Source organism: Dendrobates tinctorius, unplaced genomic scaffold, assembly GCF_039654945.1.
Source record: "Dendrobates tinctorius isolate UK_male_01 unplaced genomic scaffold, ASM3965494v1 ptg000028l, whole genome shotgun sequence".
Lineage (NCBI taxonomy): Eukaryota > Metazoa > Chordata > Amphibia > Anura > Dendrobatidae > Dendrobates > Dendrobates tinctorius.
In genome coordinates, this window is record NW_027361696.1 from 48,612,839 (window position 1) to 48,630,343 (window position 17,505).

Below are 17,505 nucleotides of genomic sequence, written 5' to 3' on the forward strand. Positions count from 1 at the left end.
GAGGCCAGCAGGACAAGACATAGCTATATCTTAACCATCATTGATCAGCACACCACATTTGTAGTGGCCGTCCCTGTGGCGGATTTAACTGGGCAGACTACACAGCGGTGGAGCAAGGAGAGGTAAGTATTGCAAGTGCTGTGTCCCTGAGCAAGCAGGGGGGACCCACTCGTGGGCGCCGGTACTGGCACAGGGCCCCTCATAGTACGCCAGTGTGTCTGACGGCGAGTGGGCCCCCCCACCGTCAGATACACTTTATTGTACTATGAGAGTCCTTGTGCCAGTGCCGTCACCCAAGGGTTGGGCCACACACCTGTTCAGGGCAACAGCACCTGCCTGGGTGCGGCAGGTGTTGACCCTGGGCCTGGGGTGGGGGGCAGCCCATTTTGGGTGTTTTAAAAAATGGCATATTTTGATGTGTAGGCTGTACTTTCAGCTGCTGCAAATGGAGGAATTGGAGAAGTCAGAGGAAGAGGAGGACAAAAGTGAGCCTTTTTTCTGGCAACCTATGTGTTATCAGGGGAAGCTGGGACAAAATCTTTTGAAACCCATGCATGGTTCATTTTAATGAAGGTTAGATCATCAACATTTTGAGTCGACAGATGGGTCCTTTTTTCTGTCAGGATTGATCCAGCAGCACTGAAGACTCTTTCAGATAGCACACTACCAGCAGGGCAAGCGAACTGCTGTAAGGCATATTGTGCCAATTCAGGCCATGTGTCCAGTTTTGAGGCCCAATAATCATAAGGGAATGGCCTGTGAGGGAGAACCTCGATATGGGAGGAGAAGTAGTTTGTAACCATAGTTGACAACTGCTGTCTCCTGTCACTTGCAATCGATTTTGTATTAGCTGTCGTGTGCGCGGGACTTGCGAAATTATTCCATAACATGGTCATTAAACCCCTGTCTCCAACGCCAGTTCGGCTGTGTGCACCACTGACACCTCTTCCATTTTGCTCACTACGGCTCATGGGAGAACCAGCTGTGTGCTGGGAGAACCAGCTGTGTGCTGGGAATGCCTCAAACAACCTGTTTACCAGAGTTGCTTGTTTGTTAGCCAATATTAGCTCTAGGTTCTCCTGTGGCATGATGTTGTGTAATTTGCCTTTATAGCATGGATCAAGGATGCTGGCCAACCAGTAGTCGTCATCCCTCATCATTTTTGCAATGCGGGGGTCCCTTTTAAGGATACGCAAGGCATAGTCACACATGTGGGCCAATATTCCAGGTGTCAAGGCTGCACTGCCAGTGGTGGGTGGAGGAGCACTTTCTGGCAAATCCACATCCCTCCAGTCACGCACAAACCCTGTACCTGACCTTGGCATGCCCACATGTTCTCTTGTCCCCTGAGAAGCATCCTCTTCCCCAAAATAATCATCCCCCTCATCATCCTCCTCATCTTCCTCTTCTACCTCCACCTCGTCCACAACAGTTCCCTGACCAGACAATGGCTGACTGTCATCAAGGCTTCCTTCCTCCTCCTCCTCCTGTTGCTCCTTAGCTGCAGACGTCTGATCCTTGATGTGCATCAAAGTTTGCATGAGCAGATGCATAAGTGGTATGCTCATGCTTATGATGGCGTCGTCTGCTCTTACCAGCCGTGTGCATTCCTCAAAACACTGAAGGACTTTACAGAGGTCTTTCAGCTTTGACCACTGCACACCCAACAATTCCATGTCTGCCCTCAACCTGCCTGCCCGTCTATCCTCCCACAAATGCATTACAGCCTGCCTTTGCTCGCACAGCCTCTCAACCATGTGCATGGTGGAGTTCCATCTTGTAGCAACGTCTATGATTAGGCGGTGCTTGGAGAGGTTGAGTGATTGCTGCAGCTTCTGCATACAACTGGAGTGGACGTTTGAGTGATGGATGTGCGAGCACAGTCTTCGCACCTTATGGAGCAGGGCTGTTAACTCCGGATAATTATTTAGGGAGCAATGCACCACCAGGTTCAAGGTGTGAGCCAGGCAAGGTATGTGTGTGAGTTTTGAAAGGACTATGGCTGCCACAAAATTCCAGTTTGTCGATGCAAGTAGTCGGCCAGTACCTCCGCGGTGTGTCTGCTGCCGCCCAAAGACATCATTTTTAAAACAGCCTGCTGATGCTTACCACTAGCTGTTCGATAGTGGGACACCTCGTGCGCAACACTGACAGATGTGGATGGAGCGCTCGTACGACTGCGCTCTGTCAACGAGCTTTCGCTTCTGGAGGAGGAGGAGCGAACTCCTACACCCAACTGTTTCCTATACTGTGGGCTAGGCCATGAGCTCTCGGAAAGCTTTGCTTTCTACCAAACGGAAGGGCATCATCTCTAATGAGATCATTTTGGCAATGTAGGCGTTCAAAGCCAGTGTACGCGAATGAGAGGATGAGTACTTTCTTGTCCTACTCAGAGTTTCTGGTAGGGTGAGCTGGACTTGAGAGCTGCATATGGGGGAACTAGCATTGGACATGACGGACTGAGAAGGGGTTTGTGATGGTGAGGGTGTTGATGGCCTAGATTCAGTGTTTCCTCTCGAAAATATTGTGTTTGCGTGACTGGTTTGGCCTAGCGACGACACCTCAACATTTCTTGATGGTGGTGTGATTAGCGGTGGCCTTACAGTGGGAGAAGCTATGGAGAATGCCGGCTAGCTTGAGTTGGAGCAGGTGCACATGTGCTACCTGAGCTTTTGTCGTCCGTACACGCTTGCAAGTGCATGTTGGTTAAATGTCTAAGCATGCAACTGGTATTCAAATTTCTTAGATTTTTTCCTCTGCTAAAGGTCCTTCAGCACTTCTTACAGATAACCTTTGCGTCATCAGTAGGATTTTGTTCAAAAAAGTGCCACACTGCACTCTTCCTACTATGGTACAAATTTTCGGGGCTTGCATGCTGTGCTAATTTGACTGTCTGGCCAAGCTGTCCTGCAACTCTTTTAGTTTTCTTGCCAAGTTTTTTGACAGCTACGGGCTTGCCAGATAACCGCTGCTGCAATGACGATGCCTGCTGTGGATCCTTTTCCTGTTCTGACCTATTGTCCCCAGCATCCTCTTCCCCCAATGGATGCCAATCCGGGTCAACAACTTGGTCATCCATAACCTCGTCTTCAATGTCATCTGCACCTTCCTCTGTACCTTCCTCTGTGTCACCGTGTAAGGTGGTATAGTATGTAGGAAGGGGCACCTGAGTTTCATCAGGGTCTGACTCGGGCTCAGTAGACTGCGAAGGCAATGTAGTGCTGTGGGTGAATGTACCAGCAGATTCATCTAGCAGTGGCTGTACATCAGTGCAATCCATGTCAGATATAGCATGTATTTGTCCATGATACCAGCTGGTAGACGGTAGTGTGTGAGGAACGTACACCTCTATACGGTGTGTGAAAAAATTTACGCTCAGTATCTACTGTGCAGAAAAAAAGGAATAAAAGGATTTTTGCTTTTAATAAAGCACTCTGCACAGCAGTGTGCAAACAGCAATGCAGCTATCAGGTACCCTTATAAGGCAGCCTAATCACCAACAGAGCTGTTGCACAAAAAAGTGTGAAAAAATCAACACTTGCTAACTGTGCAGAGAAAAGGAAAAAAAACATTTTTGCTTTTAAAAAAGCACTCTGCACAGCAGTGTGCAAACAGCAATGCAGCTATCAGGGAGCCTTATAAGGCAGCCTAATCACTAACAGAGTTGCAGCACACAAATATATCCTCCCCTGTCACTGCACACTATACAGTTGTGTTTTACAGTGACATTCGCTATCAGCACAAGCAATTTTTTGGACTTTTTCCCTGCCTAAACACTCTCCCTATTGAGAACAATCAGCAGCAACCTCTCCCTATGCTAAGATCGGCAGAAGTAAGATGGCGGTCAGCGGTCATGGCCTTTTATAGCCACTTTGACACCACACAAAGCCAGCCAATCACTTGGATGCCCTTGTCTAAGATGGTGGGGGCCGCTGCTGACGTAATCGCGTTGCCCACAGTGTGCGACTGTGCGTCCTTCATGATTGGCTGAAAATAGGCACTGGAAGGATTGTGAGAAACGCAACTTTGGCGCTCAAGTCGGCGATCTCATGACCGACCTCACGCTATGGTCGGGTTTCGATCGGCGAAACCCGACTTTAGCAAAAGTCGGTGGATTCTGAATTTGGCCGACCTGTTTCGCTCAACTCTAATATTAATAGATTGTTTGAAACTACTTTAAAGTAACCCACAAGTTTGAGCAATATTTGCAAATTATGCTACACCCCCACAATGAGTTTTTGGTGAATTTTTGACACTGTGTATTTTTTAAAAAATGCCATGCATATACAGATTAAATGAATGCAGCCAGAGGCATCAGGAGCTTATACGGTGATAATAATGTCTGTGGTTCCCCACAATAACGCTCTGAATAATGCACACAGATATCTGACCTTCAGCAGTAGCTCGATCCCACTTCCCACTGGTCTAGTAGTATAGGGAAAACTAAAGTAGACTTCAATAGTGTAACACTGCTGATAAAAAGACATATCGCCCAAAAATATTTATTGTACTCACAAGATTCCAATGAACAAATGCAGTAAAAATGTAACAAGTGTTCAATACTTAGATTATAAGATTGCACAACTCAAGTTTCGCCTACTCTGCTTCATCTGGGACATGTCCTTTGAGTGTTAACCTGCAGCTTTGTTACATCTGCTGAAGTTATTTTATTTGGTTGTGATTGTTTGTGTATTTCATTTTAATTAGTATAATGTATGTTGTATATTAGAAATGAGTGAATCGGTTTGAGGCAAATTGAATTTACCTGAAAGTTTATAAATGTATTCAGATTCCCCTGGAACTGAATATTCTTTGTGATTTTATAAGAAGTGGGTAAAAAATAAAACCCTTCACCACTACCCTGTCCCACTGCTGTAACCGTCATCTGTTCCTCTACACAGGTCCCTCCTGCCTCTTCACCTCTTCCAGCATTTTAACTCAGCACTGAGTTGCCCTCTGACTTCACCATCACTTGAAAAGCATTGACTGAGGAGTCGGACTAGTTAGTGCCTAAATTATTGCATGTCATAACTGCACAACATGTGTGTCATGACCTCAGAGGCTTACTCAGCACCTTAAAAGAAACCTGTCATGTAAAAAACCCGCTATTAACCTAAAGATATGGGTTTATTCTGTCAGTTAGTAGTGTTCTAAAGCTGCCTGACACCAGCACTGAGAGCTCCACTGCCAGGAGGAAATAAACATTATTCCTCCTGGTGGCCTTTAGCTTTCAGTCATAGGGAGGGCCAGCATGACTTCATTCACTGTTCCGTTCTTATCGAATGATGGCTGTAACCACGCACCTGGCACTGACTGACAGCCGGCTCTAATGTTGAGCTGGCTGTCAGTAAGTGCAAGGATGCAGTTACAGCCACTATTCACTATCCACTCAGCAGTGAAGTCACACTGGCCCTCCCCTATGACTGAAAGCCCGAGGCTGCCAGGAGGAATAAAGGTTATTTACTACAGGCAGAGGGGCACTCAGTTTGTACACCAGGTATCTTAAGAGCACTATTAGCCACAGATTAATCTCATGTCTTCAGGTTAATAGAGTTATTTTTTACATGACAGGTTTCTTTTAAGCCTTGGCAGAAACTGAAGGGGAGACTGCAACATTTGTACCCTTAAGGGTATGTGCTTACGTTGCGGATTTGTTGCACTTCCGCAGCGTTTTTTTCAGGTGGAAATGCTATAAAACCACAATAGATTATTAAAGCAATGTTAATCAATGGCATTCCTGAATTGTTGTGCACATGCTGTGGAAAATTCTGTCATTATTTGAGTTTTATTTTCCACAGCATGTCAATTCTTTTTGCGGATCTGCTGCGTTTGACTTCCATTGGGTCAGTCAAATCCACAGCAAAACCGCAGGTGTAATAAGGTTTGCAGATTTGCTATGGAGTTGCGTGCCAAAAATGCTGCAGAAAGGAAATGATGTCAGGAGGAAGAGTGTGTGGGCGGAGAATATGTGTGTGGGCGGAGAATATATGTGTGGGTGGAGAATGTGTGTGAGCAGAGAATATGTGCTGGTCTGTCTGTGGGTGTCTGCGGCTGTGTGCATGTGTGTGCGCAGCGTCGGACTGGCCCACCGGAGAACCGGAGGATTCTCCGGTGGGCCCTGGCATCTGGTGGGCCCTGGCACCTGCTGGCATACAGGGCCAGCAGTTGCCTAGGGCCCCCGCTGCTCCAGGGGCCCCCAGCCAGTGGTGTGTCGCACACCATGCAGCTGCTATGGGGGCCCCTGCCAGCGGAGCAGCAGCGGGTGTCAGGAGGCAGGAGCCCCTGTCCCCGCTGCTAAAGAGAAATGAATATTCACTGCGAAGCAGTGAATATCATTTCAGGTCTCCACACCCCCAGAGGCCCCGCCCCCAGCCCAGTAAGCTGCTCTGCAGACTACAGCTGTAAATCAGGGCCGGCGCCGCCCTCAGTCCTCTCTGCTCCTGGCTCACAGCCAGTGCGCGATGACGTCACTACATCGCGCACCCGCTGTGTGTCTTGCAGAGAGGGCAGCTCCTGACACTGAAGCCGGGATTAGCGTGGGAGCAAGGAGGAGAGGTGAGTATTGTGTTTTGTTTTTTTTTTTATATCTCTCTCTCTCTATCTGTCTCTATCTATCTATCTATCTATCTCTATATCTCTATATCTCTCTCTCTATAGCTATCTATATATTATCTCTATATCTATCTATCTATATATTATCTCTATATCTATCTATCTATCTATCTATCTCTATATCTATCTATCTATCTCTATATCTCTCTATCTCTATATATATCTATCTATCTCTATATCTCTCTATCTCTACATCTATCTATCTATCTCTATATCCATATATATCTCTATATCTATCTATCTCTATATCTATCTTTCTATCTAACACTATATCTCTATATCTATCTCTATATCTCATTATCTATCTATCTCTCTCTTTATCTATCTATCTATTGATCTATCCATCTATCTCTATATATATCTATTATATCTATCTATTATCTCTATTATCTATATCTATCTATCCATCTATCTATCTAGCTATCTCTATCTCTATATCTCTATATCTCTATCTATCTATCTATCTATCTATCTTTCTAACTCTATATCTATCTATCTCTATACATATCTCTATATCTAGCTATTATCTCTATATCTATCTCTATATCTATCTTTCTTTATCTATCTGTCTCTATATCTATCTCTATATCTATCTAGCTCTATATCTATTATCTCTATATCTATCTATCTATCTATCTATCTCTATATATATCTCTATATCTATTTTTATTTATAGCCATCTATCTATATATATTTATCTATATATCTATCTATATATGTCTATATTATTATTATTATTATTATTATTATTATATCTGTATCTATTATCTATCTCTATCTATATATCTATCTATCTCTATATCTTTCTATCTATAGCTATCTATATCTATCTATCTATCTATTATCTATTTTCTAGCTATCTCTATATCTATCTACCTATCGATCTATCTATCTATCTATATTTCTTTCTATATCTATCTTTATATCTATCTCTATCTCTATCTATCTCTATGAATCTTTCTATCTATATCTATCCATTATCTACTTTCTATCCATTATCTACTATCTATCTCTATATCTATCTATTTCTACATCTATCTTTCTATCTATATCTATCTAACTCTATATCTATATATCTATATAGCATTATACCCTATGAGGGGGTGCATTATTCCCTATGAGGGGGGCAGCATTATACCCTATGAGGAGGCAGCATTATACCCTATGAGGGGGGAAGCATTATACCCTATGAGGGGGGCAGCATTATATCCTATGAGGGGGTGCATTATTCCCTATGAGGGGGTGCATTATACCCTATGAGGGGGCAGCATTATACCCTATGAGGGGGTGCATTATTCCCTATGAGGGGGTGCATTATACCCTATGAGGGGGCAGCATTATACCCTATGAGGGGGTGCATTATTCCCTATGAGGGGGGCAGCATTATACCCTATGAGGAGGCAGCATTATACCCTATGAGGGGGGAAGCATTATACCCTATGAGGGGGGCAGCATTATACCCTATGAGGGGGTGCATTATTCCCTATGAGGGGGTGCATTATACCCTATGAGGGGGTGCATTATACCCTATGAGGGGGCAGCATTATACCCTATGAGGGGGTGCATTATTCCCTATGAGGGGGTGCATTATACCCTATGAGGAGGCAGCATTATACCCTATGAGGAGGCAGCATTATACCCTATGAGGAGGGCAGCATTATTCCCTATGAGGGGGGCAGCATTATTCCCTATGAGGGGGGCAGTATTATACCCTATGAGGGGGGAAGTATTATACCCTATGAGGGGGCAGCATTATACCCTATGAGGGGGTGCATTATTCCCTATGAGGGGGTGCATTATACCCTATGAGGGGGTGCATTCTACCCTATGAGGGGGCAGCATTATACCCTATGAGGGGGTGCATTATTCCCTATGAGGGGGTGCATTATACCCTATGAGGAGGCAGCATTATACCCTATGAGGAGGCAGCATTATACCCTATGAGGAGGGCAGCATTATTCCCTATGAGGGGGGCAGCATTATTCCCTATGAGGGGGGCAGTATTATACCCTATGAGGGGGGCAGTATTATACCCTATGAGGGGGCAGCATTATACCCTATGAGGGGGGTGCATTATTCCCTATGAGGGGGTGCATTATTCCCTATGAGGGGGGCAGCATTATACCCTATGAGGGGGGCAGTATTATACCCTATGAGGGGGGCAGTATTATACGCTATGAGGGGGTGCATTATACCCTATGAGGGGGGCAGTATTATATTCTATGAGATGGCTGCATTATATTCTATGAGATGGCTGCATTATACTATATGAGTGGGCTGCTTTATATTCTATGAGGGGGCTACCCCAACTCCTGCTACATAATTAAGACATGTACAACCTTATATTATACCCAGATATTAGCGTGTTTTACCGCATAATTGGTGGTCTGGTATTTAACTCTATGCAGCTACATAGTGGGCCCCAAGAATGATTTTCTCTGGTGGGCCCAAGGTGTTCCAGTCCGACGCTGTGTGTGAGGGTGTCTGCGGCTATGTGCGGGTGTCTGTGTGAGTGTGCGGCAATGGTAACGCTACCGCTAGTACTGTAAGTCACAGCTCTAAAAAAGCAGGCGTGGGTCGATGAGACTGCTGCTTCCATCTGGTTATGTCTGCTGTCACAGATAATAGGTACCACTGAGGGGAGAGTAGTATCATTTGCTGGCGCCTGTGCTCGCAGTTAATAAAAAAAAGGTAAATTATATATTTTCACATAAAAATAAAAATCCATTATACTCACCTCACACCAAATCCCTGACACCCTTGTCTCCTAAAATGTAATGTAAACTGTTGTGAACTCATTTTCTGGTCTGCCTCTGGTTTCTGGTGAGGGAGCTGGTTGTGCTGACAGAGGAGTTGTGAGTTCTCTTTCCGGGCTCCCTCTGGTGGTGACAGGAGGTAGTGAAGCTGATATAATTAATAGAGACCTGCCACCTGATAATGAGGAAGAGGATTGGACATCTGGAGTCTCAGACTGGATTTAAGACAGCCGACTCCCTATTCCCATGCTGGTGATTTTTTCCTGCCTCCTGAGGTCTTAGTTTCCAGCTCAGTTCCTACCTTCTCAAGCTAAGTTGTCTTTGCTAATGTTCACATTTGATTTGGTTTGGTCTATTCAGTTTGGTCAGCCAGCCCCGGCTGGGGCTGTGCTGAATTTCCAGTCTTATGTCACTGTATGTGCCAGTTTGCTTTTTGTCCCTTAATAGATTGGCCTCTTTTTTCTCTGTTCTCAGAATATGCCAGCGTGCTGATATAGTGGGAGAAGTCTAGTGACTTCAGGGTATTTTTTGCTATCAGAAGTGTTGGACATTTTTTCCGTTTTTTTGCGTGATTGCAGACAGTATCTTTCCTTTCCTGTCCTTTCTAGTTAGTGTGGGCCCCATCATTTGCTCAGCCTATTTTCCTACCTGTGTTCGTGTTTTCATCTTGTCTCACCGTCAATACATGTGTGAGGGCTGTATATTCCTTTGGGGTCTGCTCTGGGGCAGTTTTAGATTTACCTTTTTCTTGCTTTAGGCTTATTTAGTCCTCCGGCTGTGACGAGGCGTCTAGAATCATCGTAGGTACGCTCCACGGCTGCTGTTAGTAGTGTGGTTAAGATCAGGGGTCTGCAATCCTCGTAGTTACCAACCTCTCTGGTTTTCTGTGACGTGGCTTGGTCTTGTTTTCCTCCTCGGTGACCCATTCATAACAATTAACTAATAAACAACCATATGCTCCCTGTCTACTGTAGTCCAGGTAATCCAGATTGTCCCACAACAAACTCCTGCAGTGCATCAGCTGATCAGCTTTCACTTACGGCACCGCTGCGTGGGAAAGTTCTCACATGGCGGTAGTGCCGCAAGTGAGAGCAGCAAAGCTGATGAACTCCAGTGAACTCTCACGGCAGTGCAGTGATACACTATGGGAGGGATTATCTCCTGTCAGTGTATCACCGGAGGGCAGGTAGAGCAGTCACATCTCCCGATGTGACTGTTCTACACATGAGATTGTTGTGGGACACTCAGTAATTGACCTTCGTTGGACAGGGAGTATATGGTGGTTTATTATTATTTCAATTTCAATTAAAGGACTTTATTCTGGCTGTGTCTTTATTTACCTTATAACTCTAGGATTAGTAATGGATGGGTGTCTTATAGATGCTTCTCCATTACTAATCCGTGGGCTTGATGTCACCGGACAATACAAAGGTGACATCAACCCCACAAATATTACCCCACTTGCCACCGCTACAGGGCAAGTGGGAAGAGCAAGGCTAAGTGCCAGAATTGGCGCATCTATAAGATACGCCATTTATGGGGTGGCTGAGAGCTGATGTTTTTAACCTGGGGGTGCCAATATTCATGGCCCCTTTCCATGTTATTAATATCAGCTCGCAGCTGTCTGCCTAGCCTTTGCTGGTTCAAATTTATAGGGGGGACCCCATGATAACTTTTTTCTGGGGTTCCCATGTAAACTAGCCAGTAAAGGCTAAGCAAACATCTGTGAGCTGATATTAATAGCCTGGGAACCTTCATAACTATTGGCTCCTTCCCAGAATATTAATATCAGCCCTCAGTCATCGGCATATACAGCAATGGCAAAAATTAAGAGACCACTTTCAAATGTTCAGTTTGATTTTTCTCTTTATAGGTATATTTTTGAGGAAAATGTAAATTGCTCTTTTAGTCTGTAAACTTCTGACAACATGTCTCCGAATTTCTAAGCAATAAATTTTTTATTTTTTTTCTGACAAAGAAAAATGGTTAAATTTAAAAAAAACAGTGCTTTCAGACCTCAAATAATGCAAAGAAAACAAGTTCATTATCATTTAGAAACAACAATACTAAGGTTTAACTCAGGAAGAGTTCAGAAATCAATATTTTATGGAATAACCTTGATTTTGTAAAACAGCTTTCATGTGTCTTGGCATGCATGCCACTAGCCTTTCACACTGCTTCTGGCGCAAAAATTTAACCAGTTCTACTTTGATGGCTTTTGACTATCCATCATCCTCTTGATTACATTCCAGAGGTTTTCAATGGGGTTCAGGTCTGGAGAATGGGCTGCCCATGACAGGGTTTTGATATGGTGGTCTCTTAATTTTTGCCAGAGCTTTATGTATATATATATACAATATATATATATATAGTATATATACAGTATATATATAAATTTATATATATGTACCGTATATAATATTCACATATATTTGTTTTTTTGTGTAAACATTATATTTGAACATGGTATGTAATGATATTATGGTCTTCAATGGAGAATGAGAAAGAAGAGGTTGAACAAGGAAATGACATCACAATTCATTATTTTTAAAATAACATATCTTTATTTAGCTTACAAAACCACATATAAATCCGCATGAAAAAAACGCATGAAAATCTGCATCAAATCCACATCAAAACCGCATGGAATTTCAACTGCGTTTTCTGCCAAGAGAGGCAGAATCCACACAGAAACTTCCCCGAGAAAATCCGCAATGTACGCACATAACTTTACAATCCTGTCTCTTATTTTCCTTTACTAAAATTAATAATAAGCTCTATAATTATGTGCCTTACTATAACAATATATTTTATGTTTCATTTTTTTTCCCCAGGAGATTTAAAATTTTTGCTTGGCTGCGCAAACGACTATGTCTGTTCCATGATCAGATCAGATATAGAAGTGATAAGCTGTATGAATGCAACATCTTCACCTACAAGAACTACTACTACTACTAACAACAATACTACTACTGTTAATTCTACTGCAGTCTATTCTAAGGGGCTGAGAATTTGGCCGTTTATTCCATGCAGTAGAACTGACGCTGCCATATATTTTAAGGGTCTCTTTTTCCTGTTTGGACTTTTTTCTATATATGCATCTGAAATAATTGTAAACTTTTATATGTAACATAAAATGTAAGAAAATAACAATCTAATAGCTATTACTTTATTATAAGATGGTCATAAAATGTATATAAAAATAATATATATAGGAATTTCAAATATATTGTAACAAATAATGTGCTGATAGTAAAAGAAAAGTATTATTAAGGATTGCTGGGCATGTTTTTTTTCCAGACACAGCTCCACCCTTGTCGATAGTCCCATCTAGTACTGAAGGGCATCCCTATTCTGAGTTTAGCTTCAGTTTAGAATCAATCCATGCAACAACACATAGCGTTTTGCATTTAGCCCAAAACATTCTTCTTTGGTCTTATTTGACCAGAGCACCTTCTTCGATATGACATGTAGGGGACACAACTAGCATATGGAAGAACGTGCTCTAGTCAGAAAAGACCAAAATATATGTGGCTAAAAATTAACACTGTGCATCACCCTGAAAACACCATCCACACCGTCACACATGGTGGTGGCAGCATCACACTGGGGGAGGCTTTTCTTCAGCAGGGGCAGGGAAGCTGGTCACAGTTTATGGGAAGATTGAAGGAGACAATCATGGAGGAAACTCTGTTAGAGGCTGCAAAAGCGTGGAGACTGGAGCAGAACAACAAGCCTAAACTTTGTGAAAAAGCTATAATGAATGGTTTAGATCAAAGCATACTCATGTGTGTGAATGGTTCAGTCACAGTCCAGACCTAAATCCCATTGAGAATCTGTGGCAAGACTAGAAAATTGCTGTTCACAGACATCTCAATTCAATCTCACTGACCTAGAGCGAGTGTGCAAAGAAGTATGGGCAAAAATGTCACCTCTAGATGTTTAAAGATAATAGAGACAGACCTCAAAACACTGCAGCACTAATAGTAGTGAAAGGTGGTCTGACAAAGTATTGTCTCAAGGGGGCTGAATACAGATGCACCTCACAATTTTTAAATATATATTTTCAAAATATTTAGAAAACATGTATCATTTATTTTACAGTTGACAAATACTTGCTACTGTGTGTTAGTATATAACATAAAATTCCAATAAAATAAATTTAAGTTTGTAGGTGTAATATGAAAAAATGGGGAAAAGTTCATGGGGTATAAATACTTATTCAAGATACTGTAACTACAGTATATATAGAGACAAAGAAAGATTAATGGAGAAAGAGAGATAATAGAGTGGAAGTAGTACTCAAATGGAAAAAAGGTATCTGTATGAATGAATCTGTGTGAATAAAGTTTACTTTTTTCACTAATTTCTATTGGAGTGCTGCTTTCATTGTATTTTTTCTATACTTGGAAGCTTTTTCACTAGTTGCTTGATGAAGTATTGCACCCACAATATTAGGCCTGTACTCCTAACTTTCCTCACCATCGAATTCAAATAATTTGCAATTTGAGTAACGCAGATTGCTCCCCCAAAATATGCCAGGCAGCTTAGGTCCACTTAGACTTAATTTTCAAACCAAAGAAAAATACTGAAACCCAGGCCTATCTGTCTAAGAAAGTGTGCTTCCTGCTTTGTGAGATATAGACGCCATAAGCAATATACGGTATATTTTTGCATTTCTTTTGCACCTTTTTTGTATAGAAAAACCTTTTTAGACAAGAGAAAGAGTAAAATCTCAACATTTCAGAAATGTAAATATTACTGTGTCCAAAATGGATGATAAATAAAAAAGTGGCACTGGCAATGAACATGGTAGTGCCATGATTAAAATATAGTAACCACCAGCAGCAACACCTCCAGCTGTCCCAACAGTAATACCAAATGTAGGTTGATAATTGCCCTCCTTTGCCTTTGGAAAGTGTATCAGTGGAGAAAGCAAAGAGCGTAATGTAATATATGGAACATCTCTTATTTCAATCACAGGAAGATGATGTTACTTCTGACAGTGACATAATCAGTTTTTTGTAATGTGTTCTGCTTTGCTCCATCTACCTTCTCTGCTTCCAAAACACCAAATATTTTTCATGGCGGACTTTTGATTGTACCAATGACACCTCTATTCAATCAGCCCATTAGTCTCATATCCCACAGAACCACGCGGGATAAGGCAGATATTTTTTAAAAAAAAATCTTAAAATCTTCCAGTTGATGGATGAGATAGACAATCAACCTTTGTACTTAGATGACATAAAGCTGGAGGAGGTGAAGGACATGATTCCATGGTGGTAGGTGCACTCTGAAACAGGGCAAATCTTGAGGTAGAAATGAGGTGTGGGGGCTGGCAGATCAGAACATTTCTGATATTGAGACTATTGTGAGCTAAGTCATATATGCAGATGATTGGGAACCACATTGATTTGTCAATGAGTTGATTTCATCAGAAGAGGATGGTGGTGGAGTCTAGGATCAACCTGGGAGTAGGCGACTGATGATATGGTAGGAGGCTCAACAGTGCCAGAAAGCTTTGTTTAGTAGTTCATGTTTAGTCCAACATGCAGGCATTACAAGTATGGAAATTATTTTCCATGTTGGTAAAGGTCCAATCTATTTTAGTATGCAAGCTCTGTTGAGGAACTTTGTATCTCAGTCAGCCCATGAAACAGCATCCCCTGCTCATGTAGAGCAAGCAAATTGACCAACCAAATAATCAAGACTCAAGCGGTCCTCCTCCTTGTTATCATCTTTCTAATAGCCAATCTGCATCCTCAAGTGGTGAACAGTTGTTGTCATTAAATCCCATCATCACATTCATACACTTCCTCTTCTCCCCCCATTGCATTGCCTATTAGCCTTTTGTTTTGAAACTGAAATCCCACGTTGACTAATTCATCGAAAACCGATGCTGAACCAAAGGAGTCACTAACATACATCATGGTGAGTAGAAATTTGGCTGTATGTGGCCATCCTCTGGATGTGGTCTCACCCTTAAAGAGTACCCGCCATCACCAAAGATCTGGTTTTATTAAAAAATAAAAACTATGATTTTATGTATGTGTATACTTATTTTAGATATATACCAACTGCTTTGAAGGACAGTCTATCTACAAACCTTTTTTTTGTAACTATTTTTCAAGGGAAGCACACTGCCATCTTGTGGATGGCATGGCTTCTCTCTGAGATCTCCACACTATGAATGCTTCAAATGCATAGGCGGAGAGACGAGAAGAATGCAGCACCGGGGACACACCGCTATTTTGTCAGAAGACTGATTGTAAGGACATAGCATCACAGAGTGGCAATTTTTAATTGAAAGTCATATTAGCATAAAATGTGCATATTATTCCCACATTAATAAAAGCATTTTCCTAACTGATTTTTTAATAATTTATATTTAGAATTTAGTTTATTATTTAAAATAAAAGAAGGCAGGAATCATTTTTGGTGCTTATTGGTTATTCATCTGCATTTCATGAATACGACACATACCCATTGACAGTTTTTATGCTATTGATTTGTGGACTTTCACCATGGACTTGCATGAGATTCTGAAAAAACAAACATTCGTCTTTTGTGAACTTCAGCAGCGGAAACCCAGTAAAAAAAACACATGCAATCCAAACGTGACTTTTACACTAAAGTTTGATCAGAACAGAATAAATGTGAAAACTGGGAGTCTCAAAATCAAAGTAGTTAGATGTAAAACATCCCATACTAATTAAAGACCAAAAACTACATGAGTTTTTTTGTGTGTTTCTGCAGAATGTAACCGATATGTGACTTTTTCAAAATTCAATTTTTATTGAAAGGTTAAATAATTTTCAATCACAAAAATACAACAAAAAGAAAAGAATAACTAGGACAATATCAGCATCAGTATATCATAAAATATAAGTATAACGTCCAATAAAACATCAAGTTATAGGAAGAAAAAGGAGAGAAGGGAACATTTTAGGCCATCAGTGTTACAATTATGAAGTTGCTAAAATTCATTGGAAAACATACATAGCGTAACGAGGCATGAACCAACGCAGAGCACAATATGGACAGAGAAGAAACGCACCGGAGAAAGAGGTGGATCTCATCAGTCTGATGTAAGACGGTAGGCATCGGATTCTTTGGGTTCAATCCAGTCTCTCCAAGTCTCACAGTATCTATCACAGTCAGTGGGGGATTGGGCAATCAAATGTAGTCATTTTTTTAATAGTCTGAATTACCCGAGTCCAGAAACCTCTTATTATGGGACAGCTCCACCAAATATGTGTCATCCTCCCTTCTTCCACTCCACATCTCCAGCATCTATCTGATACTGGAACCACTTATGAAGTAATACGGGAACCCAGTAACATCTGGAGATGATCTCAAAGAGGTCTTTTGATCTTTGGTTCCAATTGCCATTTTGTGAGCAACTTGAAAACAATTAGCCCATTGTGAGTCTTCAAAAGATTTGCCCAGCTATCTTTCCCATGCATCGTAATAGGATGGTCTGGTCTAGGTGTTTATCCCCTTTCTGACATCTTACGTACTATCCCATCCAGGTGCACTGGGCCCGTATGCCCATGGACGGGATAGTACATCATAGCGATCAGCTGCGCTCATGGGGGGAGCGCAGCTGATCGCGGCCGGGTGTCAGCTGATTATGACAACTGACAGCCAGCACTATATGCCAGGAGTGGTCATGGACTTCACCCGGCACATTACCCCCAGACACACTGCAATCAAACATGATCGCAGTGTACCGGGGGCATAGGGAAGAATTGCATGGGGTGGGGGCTCCCTGCGTGCTTCTCTGAGCCCCTCGGAACAACGCGCGATGTGCTTGCGTTGTTCTGAAGGCCTCCTCCCTGCAGGGCCCCGGATGCAAGATGGCTGTGGGGGCCTTCGGGCTCCTGTAGAAAGGCAGCTTTCTCAGCGCCTGCTGAGAGCAGGCGCTGAGAAAGCCTCCTGCACTGCCTGTCAGATCGCTGATCTGACACAGTGCTATGCAAAGTGTCAGAACAGCGATCTGACACAATATAGTAATGTCCCACACTGGGATAAAGTAATAAAGTTAAAAAAAAATATGTCCCACACTGGGATAAAGTAATAAAGTTAAAAAAATATATATAGTGTATAAATAATTTTTTTAAAATTCCTAAAT